At 42.1% G+C, this 11,194-nt stretch overlaps 1 long non-coding RNA gene across 1 annotated transcript in view; it reads left to right on the top strand.

Moving 5' to 3' along the window:
• Nucleotides 1-11,194, top strand: part of LOC309872083 — a 111,684-nt gene that overhangs the window by 34,289 nt on the left and 66,201 nt on the right. Inside the window, exons 3-4 of the long non-coding RNA XR_014315652.1 lie at nucleotides 5,923-6,072; nucleotides 6,445-6,548. This is a non-coding gene — a long non-coding RNA (uncharacterized lncRNA). The remainder of the gene's footprint in view (nucleotides 1-5,922; nucleotides 6,073-6,444; nucleotides 6,549-11,194) is intronic.

The following is an 11,194-nucleotide window of genomic DNA, read 5'->3' as shown; positions in this document are numbered from 1 at the left end:
TTGCAAGGCTTGCCCAGGCTTATGCAAGGATAGAATCATGAACAGGACTGAAAGCTTTTGTGTCATGGCTGTAAAAGATTAAAACCATTCATGCTCCACATGCATTGGATGCAAAAATAATTGACAAGTATTTATTAAATTGCTCTTTATTTTTTGGCATAAAGAACATCTTTCAGGTTTCTATCTTAAGTGAGCTTTGCTTACCTTGGAGCAGCTTTGGGAAAAATGCTGACATCAATCAAGTGTGTTTTCAGCTTTGGGTATTCCACTTTGAGCTCCTTATCTGGAGTTTGGTTCCCACCACTCTATTCCTCTGGTGGGCTCAGGGTCTCCCTAGGCTGCTCTTGTCCTCTCCCTGTCAACTCCACCTTCTGGGCCTCAGCTTTGAAGCTCTGGCCTCTTGGTGCTCCTCAAATCACAGCCCAATAATGAGGTCCTTTGCCCTTCAGTCAAAGGTCCAGCTTTTGCTGGATTCTCAGTCTGGGACATCTAAGATCAAAGTTCCCTTAGCTTTTCATTCCTAAATTTTTAAGATCTGCAAGAATGTGCTTGAGAGATGAGACTTTGATTTAGAGCCACATGAAAAGGTAAGTGACTGATGTCATATCTGCTCCTGTGCTGGCTTTAACGAGCATGAGAAAGGAGGGCGAGGGGATGAGAATCCGATGGGCCTGGTGCAGAAGGGGAGCCCTGAGGGAGTGGACAAGGCACATGGGAGGCAGCCGGAGAATGTACATTTTGGAACCAGTGGCAATGAGTGGGTTTCAAAATGCTGCTGACTTCACAAGTGCACTGACCCTTCTGTGGGTCGCTGCTTCTCACACTGATTGCTCCTCTCCAGAATTCTTGTTTAAAAAAAAAAAATCCATTTAATTATTCATTGCTGGAGAGAGTATAGAGAAATAGATGGTAGATATTAGTGCATCCCTTTGAAAAAAATTGTACTTTTGGCCAAGAGTCATAACAATGTTTATGCCCTTTGAATCCATAATCCTTTTTCCAAGAATCTAGCCTCAGAAAAGAATCCCACATTTAACCTGCAAGCCTGCTCTACAGTGGGGTGGGGGTAGGGTGCAAATACCCATTTCTAGTTGGTTACTTGAATTTCCAATGCTCATTAGCAGGAAGTTAAGTCTTTACTGTTTGAGACTTCCCATCACCCCCTTTATTGGTCAAGAATACTAGGTGCTTTATTCAATCCAAAGAGAGTCAGAGAAGAAGGGAATCGGAGTAGTCCACAGCAGAACCTCCAGGCTCAGTTATTGTTGCTTCTGTTATTAGCACCTGTTCTACTTTTGAAAACGGTCCAGGGCATCCATGTTCAGGGTCATACTGAGGTCCCTATGAGCACCAGCACTTGCCATGGGAGCGCTTTGAAACATAATCACGTGCCTCAGTACTGCTTATTAATATCTCCACATTTTGGCTCCTAAGATTCCAACTCAGATACCAATGTTGTCATGTTCATTAATCCTTCCCAGAACAACAGCATCCTTCCCAGGATGGAGTGGCAGTGTCCAGAGGTGTTTCAACCTCAGCCACATGATGAGTCTAAGAATCTACCATGTTACATCTGGACCACTAGCCTGAGTCTCCCTTTCCTCATGGCCTTTGCCTCAAAGGTCTCATTGCCTTTCCTGGCCATAGGACCTTGGGAGGTCACACCAGTTCCCCCCTCTTGGTTTCTCTGATTTTGAATTGTGGGGAGTAGGTTTTACATATTAGTTTCTTCTCTGCTAAGTCAATCACTGAGTAGTGATCTTCTATTGGAAAAAATATTGGCTTATTTCTCTCTCTCTTTTTTTAGAGTGAGAAAGAAAGAGTACGGGTTGAGGGTGAGGTGGGAGGAGCAGAGGGAGACAGAGAGAGAGAGAATCTCAACATGGTGCTTGATCTCACGACCCTGAGACCATGACTGGAGCTGAAAGCAGGAGTTGGATGCTTAACCAACTGAGCCACCCAGGTGCTCTTCAGCTTCTCTATTTTAAAACCAAAAATAAAACCCTTATATGAGCATGCAGATATTCACTGAACAACTGTTTATAAAAGTCAAATATGAGAAAAATTGAAGATATAGCATTGGGAAATTAGGATAGGTCCACTCAGTGAGACAATATGCAGCTATTAAAATTCTGATTATGAGATTATGAGAAAACATGGGTGTTTCCCTCCTATTTTCAAACTTTCTTTTGATTTGTCAAATTGAAAGGAATAAAAGACTCTTAGAATTAACTGTGGACATGAAGCTGTTGCTGACAGGACTTGCTAATGATTTGCTTGGGAAAGTGAGGGGCAGAGGACTTTAAGATGACTTTCAAATGTTTGCCTTTAACATGAGGGTGCATATTTGTGTTGTTTACTGAGATGGGGAGGCAAAACTGGGGCAGGGAAGAGCTTTTTCTGTCTATACCGAATTTGAGATGCCTCTTCGACATCCTGGGAATGCGGAGCAAACAGTGGGATGAGGGACCTGAGTTGGGGGAAAGGTCACTGGTATCAAGGGGAGATATTTTACACTTGAATAGTATCAGTATGCAGAAAAACATGAGATCAGATGAGCTCACTTAGGGAGAGGGGAGAGAAGGACAGGATAAAAAGATCTAGACAGTCTCCAGTCATTCCAACATTTGGAGACCAGACAGAAAGGGAAGCCAACAAAAAGTCAGAAATGATGCAGCTGGTTAGGTAGAAGGAAAAGAGAAGTGGCATCATAGAAACTGGGAGAGAAGAAGACTTTACTGAGGGAGTGGTTGATGGCATCGAAGGCAACTGAGAAGTCAGGAAGATGAAGACACAGAGGTAACTTTTGAATTGGCAAAGGAGGTTGCTCATGACCTTGAGATCAGCAGATTCAGTGGCATGGAGAGAAGGAATGTATGCTGGGGTTGGCTGAGCTAAAACTAAGAGCTGAGGAAGTGAAGCTGGGACTGTAATTCTTTCAGGAAGTTGCACTGTGGAAGAACTAAGGAATGAGATGTGCCTGGAGGGAGAAATGACTGCTCGTGGAAATGATCCAGGAGAGTGGGAGAAACTGATCATGTAAGGGAAGAGAGAGGTTAATTGCAGGAAGGATGAGAGGATGGTATGTAGAGCCCTAACAGAGAAATCAGCCTTTAATGGAGTGGGCATGCGCACAGACTCCTTGGCACAGTACCTGGTACAGATAATAAATACTCAGTGAGTACCTGCCCGCGGTTATTACAAGTGTCTGGGTGGAGTACCAAGGGGAACAATTACTGGCTGGCCCAACTCTTTGCCCCAAAATCAGGCCATGAATGATTGCCTCCACAATTGATACGGCCCGGCCAAAGAAGAACATGATGAAAAAGCAAAGTGGTCCATTCTTCTCTTCCTACAGCCCTGCTTGGACAGGGTGGACCCTGCATGAGGGGCATTCCTGTGTGCTTGAAAAATGGAAAGATCCTAGTAACTGAAGAATAACTGATATGACTCTCTTTTAACTGAGTCTGTCATTTTCTTTTTCACTGGGTTGTGTTTGCCCTATTAACAGTGCTCTTCACTGTTCCTGAGAGTAGCAGCTGAGGCCCTGGGGACTCTGAAGAAAACCAAAACCACAATCTCAAAACCTCTCTTATTGCACAATCAAAATGTGAACCACTGTAACTGCTGAGACACAAACCGTGAAGTGGTCATTTCACAGGCTCCTGCAGAGAAAACATTCTAACCAATCTGTGTAGCAACCAAAGAGACTGTTATTATTATTATTATTATTATTATTAAAATAGCTGTTATTCCAGAAATTACTGTATTTAAGCCAGGAACTCAGAGTTTTATCTACACGGAATGTTATTGTTGATCATTTGACCTCACTGTTGAGACAGAGTGAGTGATGTTCCTTGCCAAATAGCTGAGGAAGAGAAAGCCCATGCTTTATAGCATTGTTTAAAAAAATAATAAAAGATTTCTACAGAAATTCTGCAGAAAATCTTCAGTCACTTTCCCACTCAATAAAAATTTAGAATTAAAGCAAAAATGTATCAGTCAGGATTCTTAGTTGCAAACATCAGAAACTATCTCTAACAGACTTAAACAAAAAAATAATTTATCAAAAGAATAGTGGAAATGACCTTGACATCCATTTAAATGGAATAGATAAATTGTGATATACTCTTACAATGAAATACACAATGATGAAAAAAGAACAAACCATTGATGCACACGACAATATGAATATAGCTTATAGACATAATATTGAGTAGAAGAAGCCAAACAGTATGTATTTCCATTTACATTAAGTTTGGAACCAGGCCAAAAAAAAAAAAAAATCCATGGTGTTAGCATTGGTGTAGCGGTTAATCTCTGGTGGAAGAAGGGCTAACGGGCCATGAGGTGTGATTCAGGGTGAGACAGGTGTGCTCAGTTTGGAAAATTCATTGAGCCATGCATGCTTGATACATGTTATTTTCTCTATGTATGTCTTCATGAAAGTCACACAAAAAGAAATCAACAGAAGGACTATTCGTAGGTCAAAATTACCACCAGTAATTGATGGAGACATAGGTTTGAGGCTATAGGTCCAAGCATGCCTCCCAAATCTGAGGCAAAACTGGAATGAGCACATCTTTCTATAGCTGCTGAGCAGGAGATGCTGTCCTTTGCTCTACAGACCCTTTGCCTGGGACACACACCTATCCCTACCTGACATTTGGTTATATGTGCATTTGTTTATTTCCTGTCTCCTGAATTAGGATGTGAGCTTACTGCTGGCATATGGTAGGTACTCAGAAAATATTTATTGAATGAATGTTATTGCCTTATTCATAACTCAACAGGGTTCCCTTTTATGGATGCCTTCTTGTCTTTAGATAGGTTATCAGTCAGAGTCCAATCAAGTCTTGCTGTTCCAGGAACACATTCCTTCTTTCAAGCAATCTCCTGTATTTCTTCTCTGATTCATCAGCATTGACTTTCAAGTTTTGGTCTCATCCAGCAATATGACTTCCTGTCATTCCAAGTTCATGATGGGAGAGTTGTCCTACTGTGACCCCTGTGTACTCACAATGAAAACATGCAACATCCTCCTGAACATGCAATACGATATGAAATTACCGTCAGATGCAGCTGAGGCAAGTCATGAAGAAGAGGGTAAACCGAAATGAGAACACATCCATCAGTGGATTGTGATGGGGTGATGCCCCTGACCCTGACCCGTGACCAAATGAGATTGCACAGATTACATCCAGGCTTGTTTCACTTTCAGCCCATTGACACCCCATCATTCATTTGTAGAGCAGGCAGGGGAATCCAACAGTGGGATCCTGTCCTTCCAGTGCACTTTCTGTTGTTTAGGATGGTTTAAGAAAGAACCAACTGACTCTCCAGATGGAGAATCAGCGGGGGTGCTGTGCATATCCTACCAACTTTGAGCCTCACCTTGCCTCTACCCCTAAACAAGGCACATGTCCTCCCTGAACGATGTTAACGCCTCAAAGCCTGCCCTGGACAGCAACCTGCGGTAGCACCTGGAGAAACTGACCAGGACTTTAGGTGTGAAGATGGATGCCTTTGTCTTGGTGGAGGGCAAAGTAGAGAGAGTGGGTTGCCTCTTATCATTTTTCTTAGAATTCTCACAGTTTTCTGAAAGCTACCATGATTCTTCCCAACAACAAAAGTTCAGAGATTCCGTGTGACCATGTGTAAAATTTTGTCCTACATTCTGCGTTTCATTCCTGAATCGGGATAAATGGTTAGAGAAACGTGGCAGACGCTTAACTGATGAACCACCCAGGCATCCCCCCCACCTCCTTTTTTTTTTTTTTCTTTTAAAGATTTTATTTATTTCACAAAGAAAGAGAGGGAGCACAAGCAGGGGGAGTGGCAGGCAGAAGGAGAGGGAGAAGCAGGCTCCCCACTGAGCAAGGAGCCCGACGATGACGATGATGACGTGGGACTCCATTCCAGGACCCTGAGATCATGATCTGAGGGGAAGGCAGATGCTTAACTGACTGAGCCACACAGGCGCCCTTGCCACCTTTCTAATTCAGACCTTCATCATTCCTTACCCCTTCTGGCGTCCTTAAGAAGCAGTCAAACACGGGGATTCAGATGCAGGTAAGCATATGGCCTCTAATGCTTATTGACTGCATGACTTCAGGCAAGTTGCTTAATTTCCTCATCTATAAATTGGGATAATACCTCTTGCTATGAGAATTCAGTCAGATTATGTATATAAAGTGGCACCAGCAAAGAACTCAGTAAAACAGTGATTATTACCATTTGTCCTCTGACTACTCCAATGCATTTTACTTGCCACAGCTGAATTTACCTTCAACAAGGCAGCTCCCATGATGCTTAACAAGCTCCCTGTGCCCCACTCAGAGCTATGTAACACCTAACATTCCCATCCTGGCATTCCAGATTTTCCCTATAGTACTTGTCTAACCTTCTGACCTCTTGCTTCCTTCTGTTTACCCCCTGTTCCAGTCAGATGGACCCTGGCACTCTTCCCAACACCCTTTCCACATTACAGACTGCGTGTGTTGGCTTATCCGTGACTACTGTTTGATTCACCTTCCCTGTCATTCAAGGTAAGTCAGAGAGTTTCTCTCTGATAACAGCATGTCTTTTTCTCACCTGCTAAAGTCTCAGTCCATAACCACACCTTTCTCCAGGATGGCTCACTGTCTTCCTGGTTTAAGCTGCCTGTGTGTTCATCTTACCTCTATGGCTGGAGGAACCTCTGTTCCCCCAAACTCACGTCTCCATGCGTCAGGACCAATACTGGAAGATTCAAGTGTTTGTTTTCCTCTTCAGGTAACAAGTTGCAAAAGAAGCAATTTGACCAAATTCCCCACTTAATCAGTTGGCTAGATCAAGATATAGGTCTTGCTCAAATAAAAGCCAAAGCTGGAAAAATATTTGTGACTCAGAAATGGGAAAAATTGGATTGTTCTGGCTCAAGCCATGTTCTGCTCATTCAGCCTGTTTTCCTGGTGGCCTCCCTGCTTCTGAGCTCTCTGCTAGTCATAAGGGACATGAGACTGTACACTGCCCTTGTCTCATACTGAATGGGATAGTCAGTTCCAACGGACTGAATGTTTTCAAATGAAACTTGTACTTCTAGCAGCCATTGGTAGTAAATGTCAGCTCTCTTAGAACTATTTGAGGACTCCAAGAAAGTCTTTTAAAATTTTTCCGTGGCTGCTTCCTTCAGAATCCATGCTAGTTTCTTAAAACCCCACTTATGAGTAGCAATACTTTCCTTCAGACACTGACCACAAAATGGAGGGTGTGAGAGGAAAACTATGAATCCTTCCAGAAAGCGTTGCTTTAAAAATAATGAAGTTCAATTATGTTTTGAAAAGTTTTAACTTAACTCCCCTTCCTCTTAGAGCCCTACATCACTACATGCTATTTTTTTACTTGATTCACGTATTTTTGAAAAACCTTTTTAAAAAGTTTAAATAAATCGGGCGCCTGGGTGGCTCAGTGGGTTAAGCTGCTGCCTTCGGCTCAGGTCATGATCTCAGGGTCCTGGGATCAAGTCCTGCATCGGGCTCTCTGCTCCGTGGGGAGCCTGCTTCCTCCTCTCTCTCTGCCTGCCTCTCTGCCTACTTGTGATCTCTCTCTCTGTCAAATAAATAAAATTAAAAAGAAAAAAAAGTTTAAATAAATAAATAAGATATTGCTAATTTTAAAAGGAATATACATTTAGGAAATATTTTATAAATGAGGTTAGGCCACTCAGGCTGAAAAGAATCATGAAAGCTTAAAATGTTTGTGTGCATGATATGGTTTTTATAATTTTAGCATTTTGCATTAAAATATATCACTCACTGCACTGTTGACCCTTGGTTTCATAAAGGGTACTCAAATTTGTCAGCTTTGTTTGATGGACTCATCTGTCTATGAAATACCTCTTTTATTATTGTTTTAAAATATACTTAACTGATTTATTTTTGCCTTTGGTTATGAGTATATTTGTATTTGCTTTCCTCTTTCTCTTTTTGTAAATTAATTGTCTTGGGAAAAAACCTCAAACATACATGAAAGTGGAGTGAATAGTATAATGAACCTCAAATATCAATTACTTACATTCTAGAATTGTATCTTCCCACTTTGGCTTCATCTCTCTTTTCCCTTCTTCTCCCTTTCTTTAAACTGAAGTGTGTTAAAGCAAATCTCATAACTGTGTCATTTCACCTATGTGTTTGTTATGCCCCAATAACGGGTCCGTGATTAAAGGAGTGAGACTGATATAGAGTGAAGGTCAAGCAAAGCTTTATTTTGTGCCAAGCATCAAGAATCTAACCAAACGTTCAGGGCTGCACCTCTTACGAGAGAGGGTGACCCTTCTCTGTTTCACAGACTAGCTTTTAAGAGCAAAGGCCATGTGGTCAGGCCTGGCCACACACAGGTGACCAATAAGATTTTAACTCACACAGGAAACTCCACAGTGATGCTAGTTGACCAGTTGAGTTACAATTTACCCTAGTAGAAATTTAACCCAGCCTATTACACCTTGATTAGGATTGGTGCCAAAAAGGCTCCCAAAGGTGGGGACGTGGGGGGGAGGCCATACTCCTTGGTAGCTAGGGAGACAGTATGGAACCCCTTGATTCATGTCTCCACCTGGCCTGACCCACCCTTGTATCTGGGCTTTGTTACCTGGAGCTGGTTTCTAGGACTTGTTTTTAAGTGAATCCCCTGGGGGAAGGGGAGCAGGGACAGTTTAAGGGTTAAACAACAAGATTTTTGTTTGACCTCAGTGAAAGCCTCTTGCTAGAGTATAAAAATATAAAATAGGTCCTTACAATGTTTAAGTATGCATTACTAAAAATATGGGTATTTTCTTACATAATCATCATACTGTCATCACACCTATCAAAACTATTATTAGTGTATTGGTATTGTTATAGTACATCACCCAAATGGAAATTACCCACGTATTTCTAGTGTTGCATTGCAGTTGGTTTGCTCAAATCAGTGTGTGGCAATGGCCACACATGTTCTTGAGTGTTTGTGGCTAGAGAAGAGCTTTAGGGTTTGGTGAAGGAGAGCATGTGAAGTAGGTGAAGGGCAAGACAGCACTATGAGCTGGAAGGGAGACTCTGGGAAAGGGCCATTGAATAATGTGTCTCCAAGACTGGAACTGTTTATCTGCTAGACCGTACTTACTTACATGTAACTTCCGGTATAGACAGAAATTTGAGGCACTTCAGGGTGTGTTCCATTTGTAAACATGACTTCCAGAAGAACTATTCCACCTCCTCCATCCCCTCTTATTTCAGTAAATTACACACAGTACCCCTTCCGGGAAGCAAAGAAATTGCTTCCAGACTCTTTCAGAGTAGCCACTGTTACAGCTTTTGCTGGAAATGCATCACAAATTTAGCTGTCCTTATTTTCAGAGGCTTATTACATCTAATCTCAGTCCCTTTACCTACTACTCCATTTTTGGTAAACTAGACATTGCGTTCAGTAGTTCTGAACTTCCTCTGTGCTGATGATAATGATTTCTGAATCTGCTAACCATACCAGAATATACGTCAGCAACTCTGTTGTTAATAACTTTGTCTGTAAAAACCAATCTAAACCAATCTTGAAGTATTGTGCAACCCACCTGTTCATTAATAGTTTACTATTTGTGGATCCTAGTGAAAAATGGGTCTAATTCAAAGAGTTTGATTCAAATATATTTTCTTTGGCTTTGGAGATAAAATGAACTGTCCATAAACAGTGGTGGGGCAGCTTCTGTCAATGCATAGTGGGAGTCAGGGAAGAACCCCAAACTCCCTTCTACAGTTCTTCCCAGCAGACTTCAAACACATTTTTTTTTGCATTTAAAAGGGAGCCCTCCAGGCTCCTAATCACCAACCCAGTGGGATCCCAAGTGGCTGGGAATTTCATAAAGCAAAATTCCCCAGGGAGTTTCAACAGAGGTGCTCAGGAAGCCAAAACCCCATTAGCTCTTTGGCCCAACACAAAAGCCCAGCTGCAGACTAGCTTCCCACACTCTGTGCTCCCAGTCACTCTCTTCAGCTGCTTATTGTTCACCTCAGTGTCAACTCCTGCCCATTGAAGTGTCTTGCAAAAATGATGTGGATGGAGGTGGGTGTGGGGAGAAAACATCACCACGCCCATCACCATCCTCACGCTATATATTTCTCTAGCACTCTGTGGTTGCAAATTCTGGTCATAAACCTGGAACTCTTGATCCTCATAGGGTAGGGAATGTAAGGTATCTTTCATCCTGCTTTATATGTAAACAGATCAAGTCTCACTGAGGTTAAAGGCCTTGTCTAATGTTCTGCACTTGACAGAGCTAAAACCAGTGTGCCAATATTTGTCCTCTACTCCAGTGCCTTGTCCCTTCTCCACGTGGCCTCAGTAGAGGCTTAACTCTGCAGACAGTCTTTGGCTGACTTTCCTAACTGATGGACCCACTTGCTTGTGTGGAAGAGGGGTATTCTTGTCTTTGGGGTATGGGTGAACCTGGGTTGGCCCAGGACAGAAATCTCTTCCTCAAATGACATAGTCCTTTTATATTATGCCATAAAATTGTTGTCATTTTCTGTGAGCACTGTGACATGAAAGATGTTGCAGACCACTATCTCAAAGGAGAGTTTAAATGTTCCCTCTTTCAGGCGCCTGGGTGGCACAGTGGGTTAAACTGCTGCCTTTGGCTTAGGTCATGATCTCAGGGTCCTGGGATCGAGTCCCACATGGGGCTCTCTGTTCAGCAGGGAGCCTGCTTCCTCCTTTCTCTCTCTCTGCCTGCCTCTCCAACTACTTGTGATTTCTCTCTGTCACATGGGGCTCTCTGTTCAGCAGGGAGCCTGCTTCCTCCTTTCTCTCTCTCTGCCTGCCTCTCCAACTACTTGTGATTTCTCTCTGTCAAATAAATAAATAAAATCTTTAAAAAAAATAAATAAAAATAAAAAAATAAATGTTCCCTCTTTCTACTGAACTTAATATCTGAAAGCCAGTTGATATGCCCATGTCCTGAAAAGTCAAGTCTGTCAATCATAAATAAAAATAAAATTTAATTTACTATTTTTCAGTGAATTTAAAAAGTTGACAACATTTCCCCCCAATAAGCCTCTTATAACTTGCATTGTGAGTTGAAGGACTATTTGAATACTTCTTTTTAAAAGCTTTATGGTCGGTTGCCATGGAAGAACTTCTTGTTCCTTTTCCTTGTCTCTTCCAACAGAATAATTAATCTCCATCT

This window comes from Mustela nivalis (assembly GCF_964662115.1).
Source record: "Mustela nivalis genome assembly, chromosome: 8".
In the NCBI taxonomy this organism is placed as follows: Eukaryota; Metazoa; Chordata; class Mammalia; order Carnivora; family Mustelidae; genus Mustela; species Mustela nivalis.
This window is presented reverse-complemented; position numbering and strand designations above follow the sequence as displayed.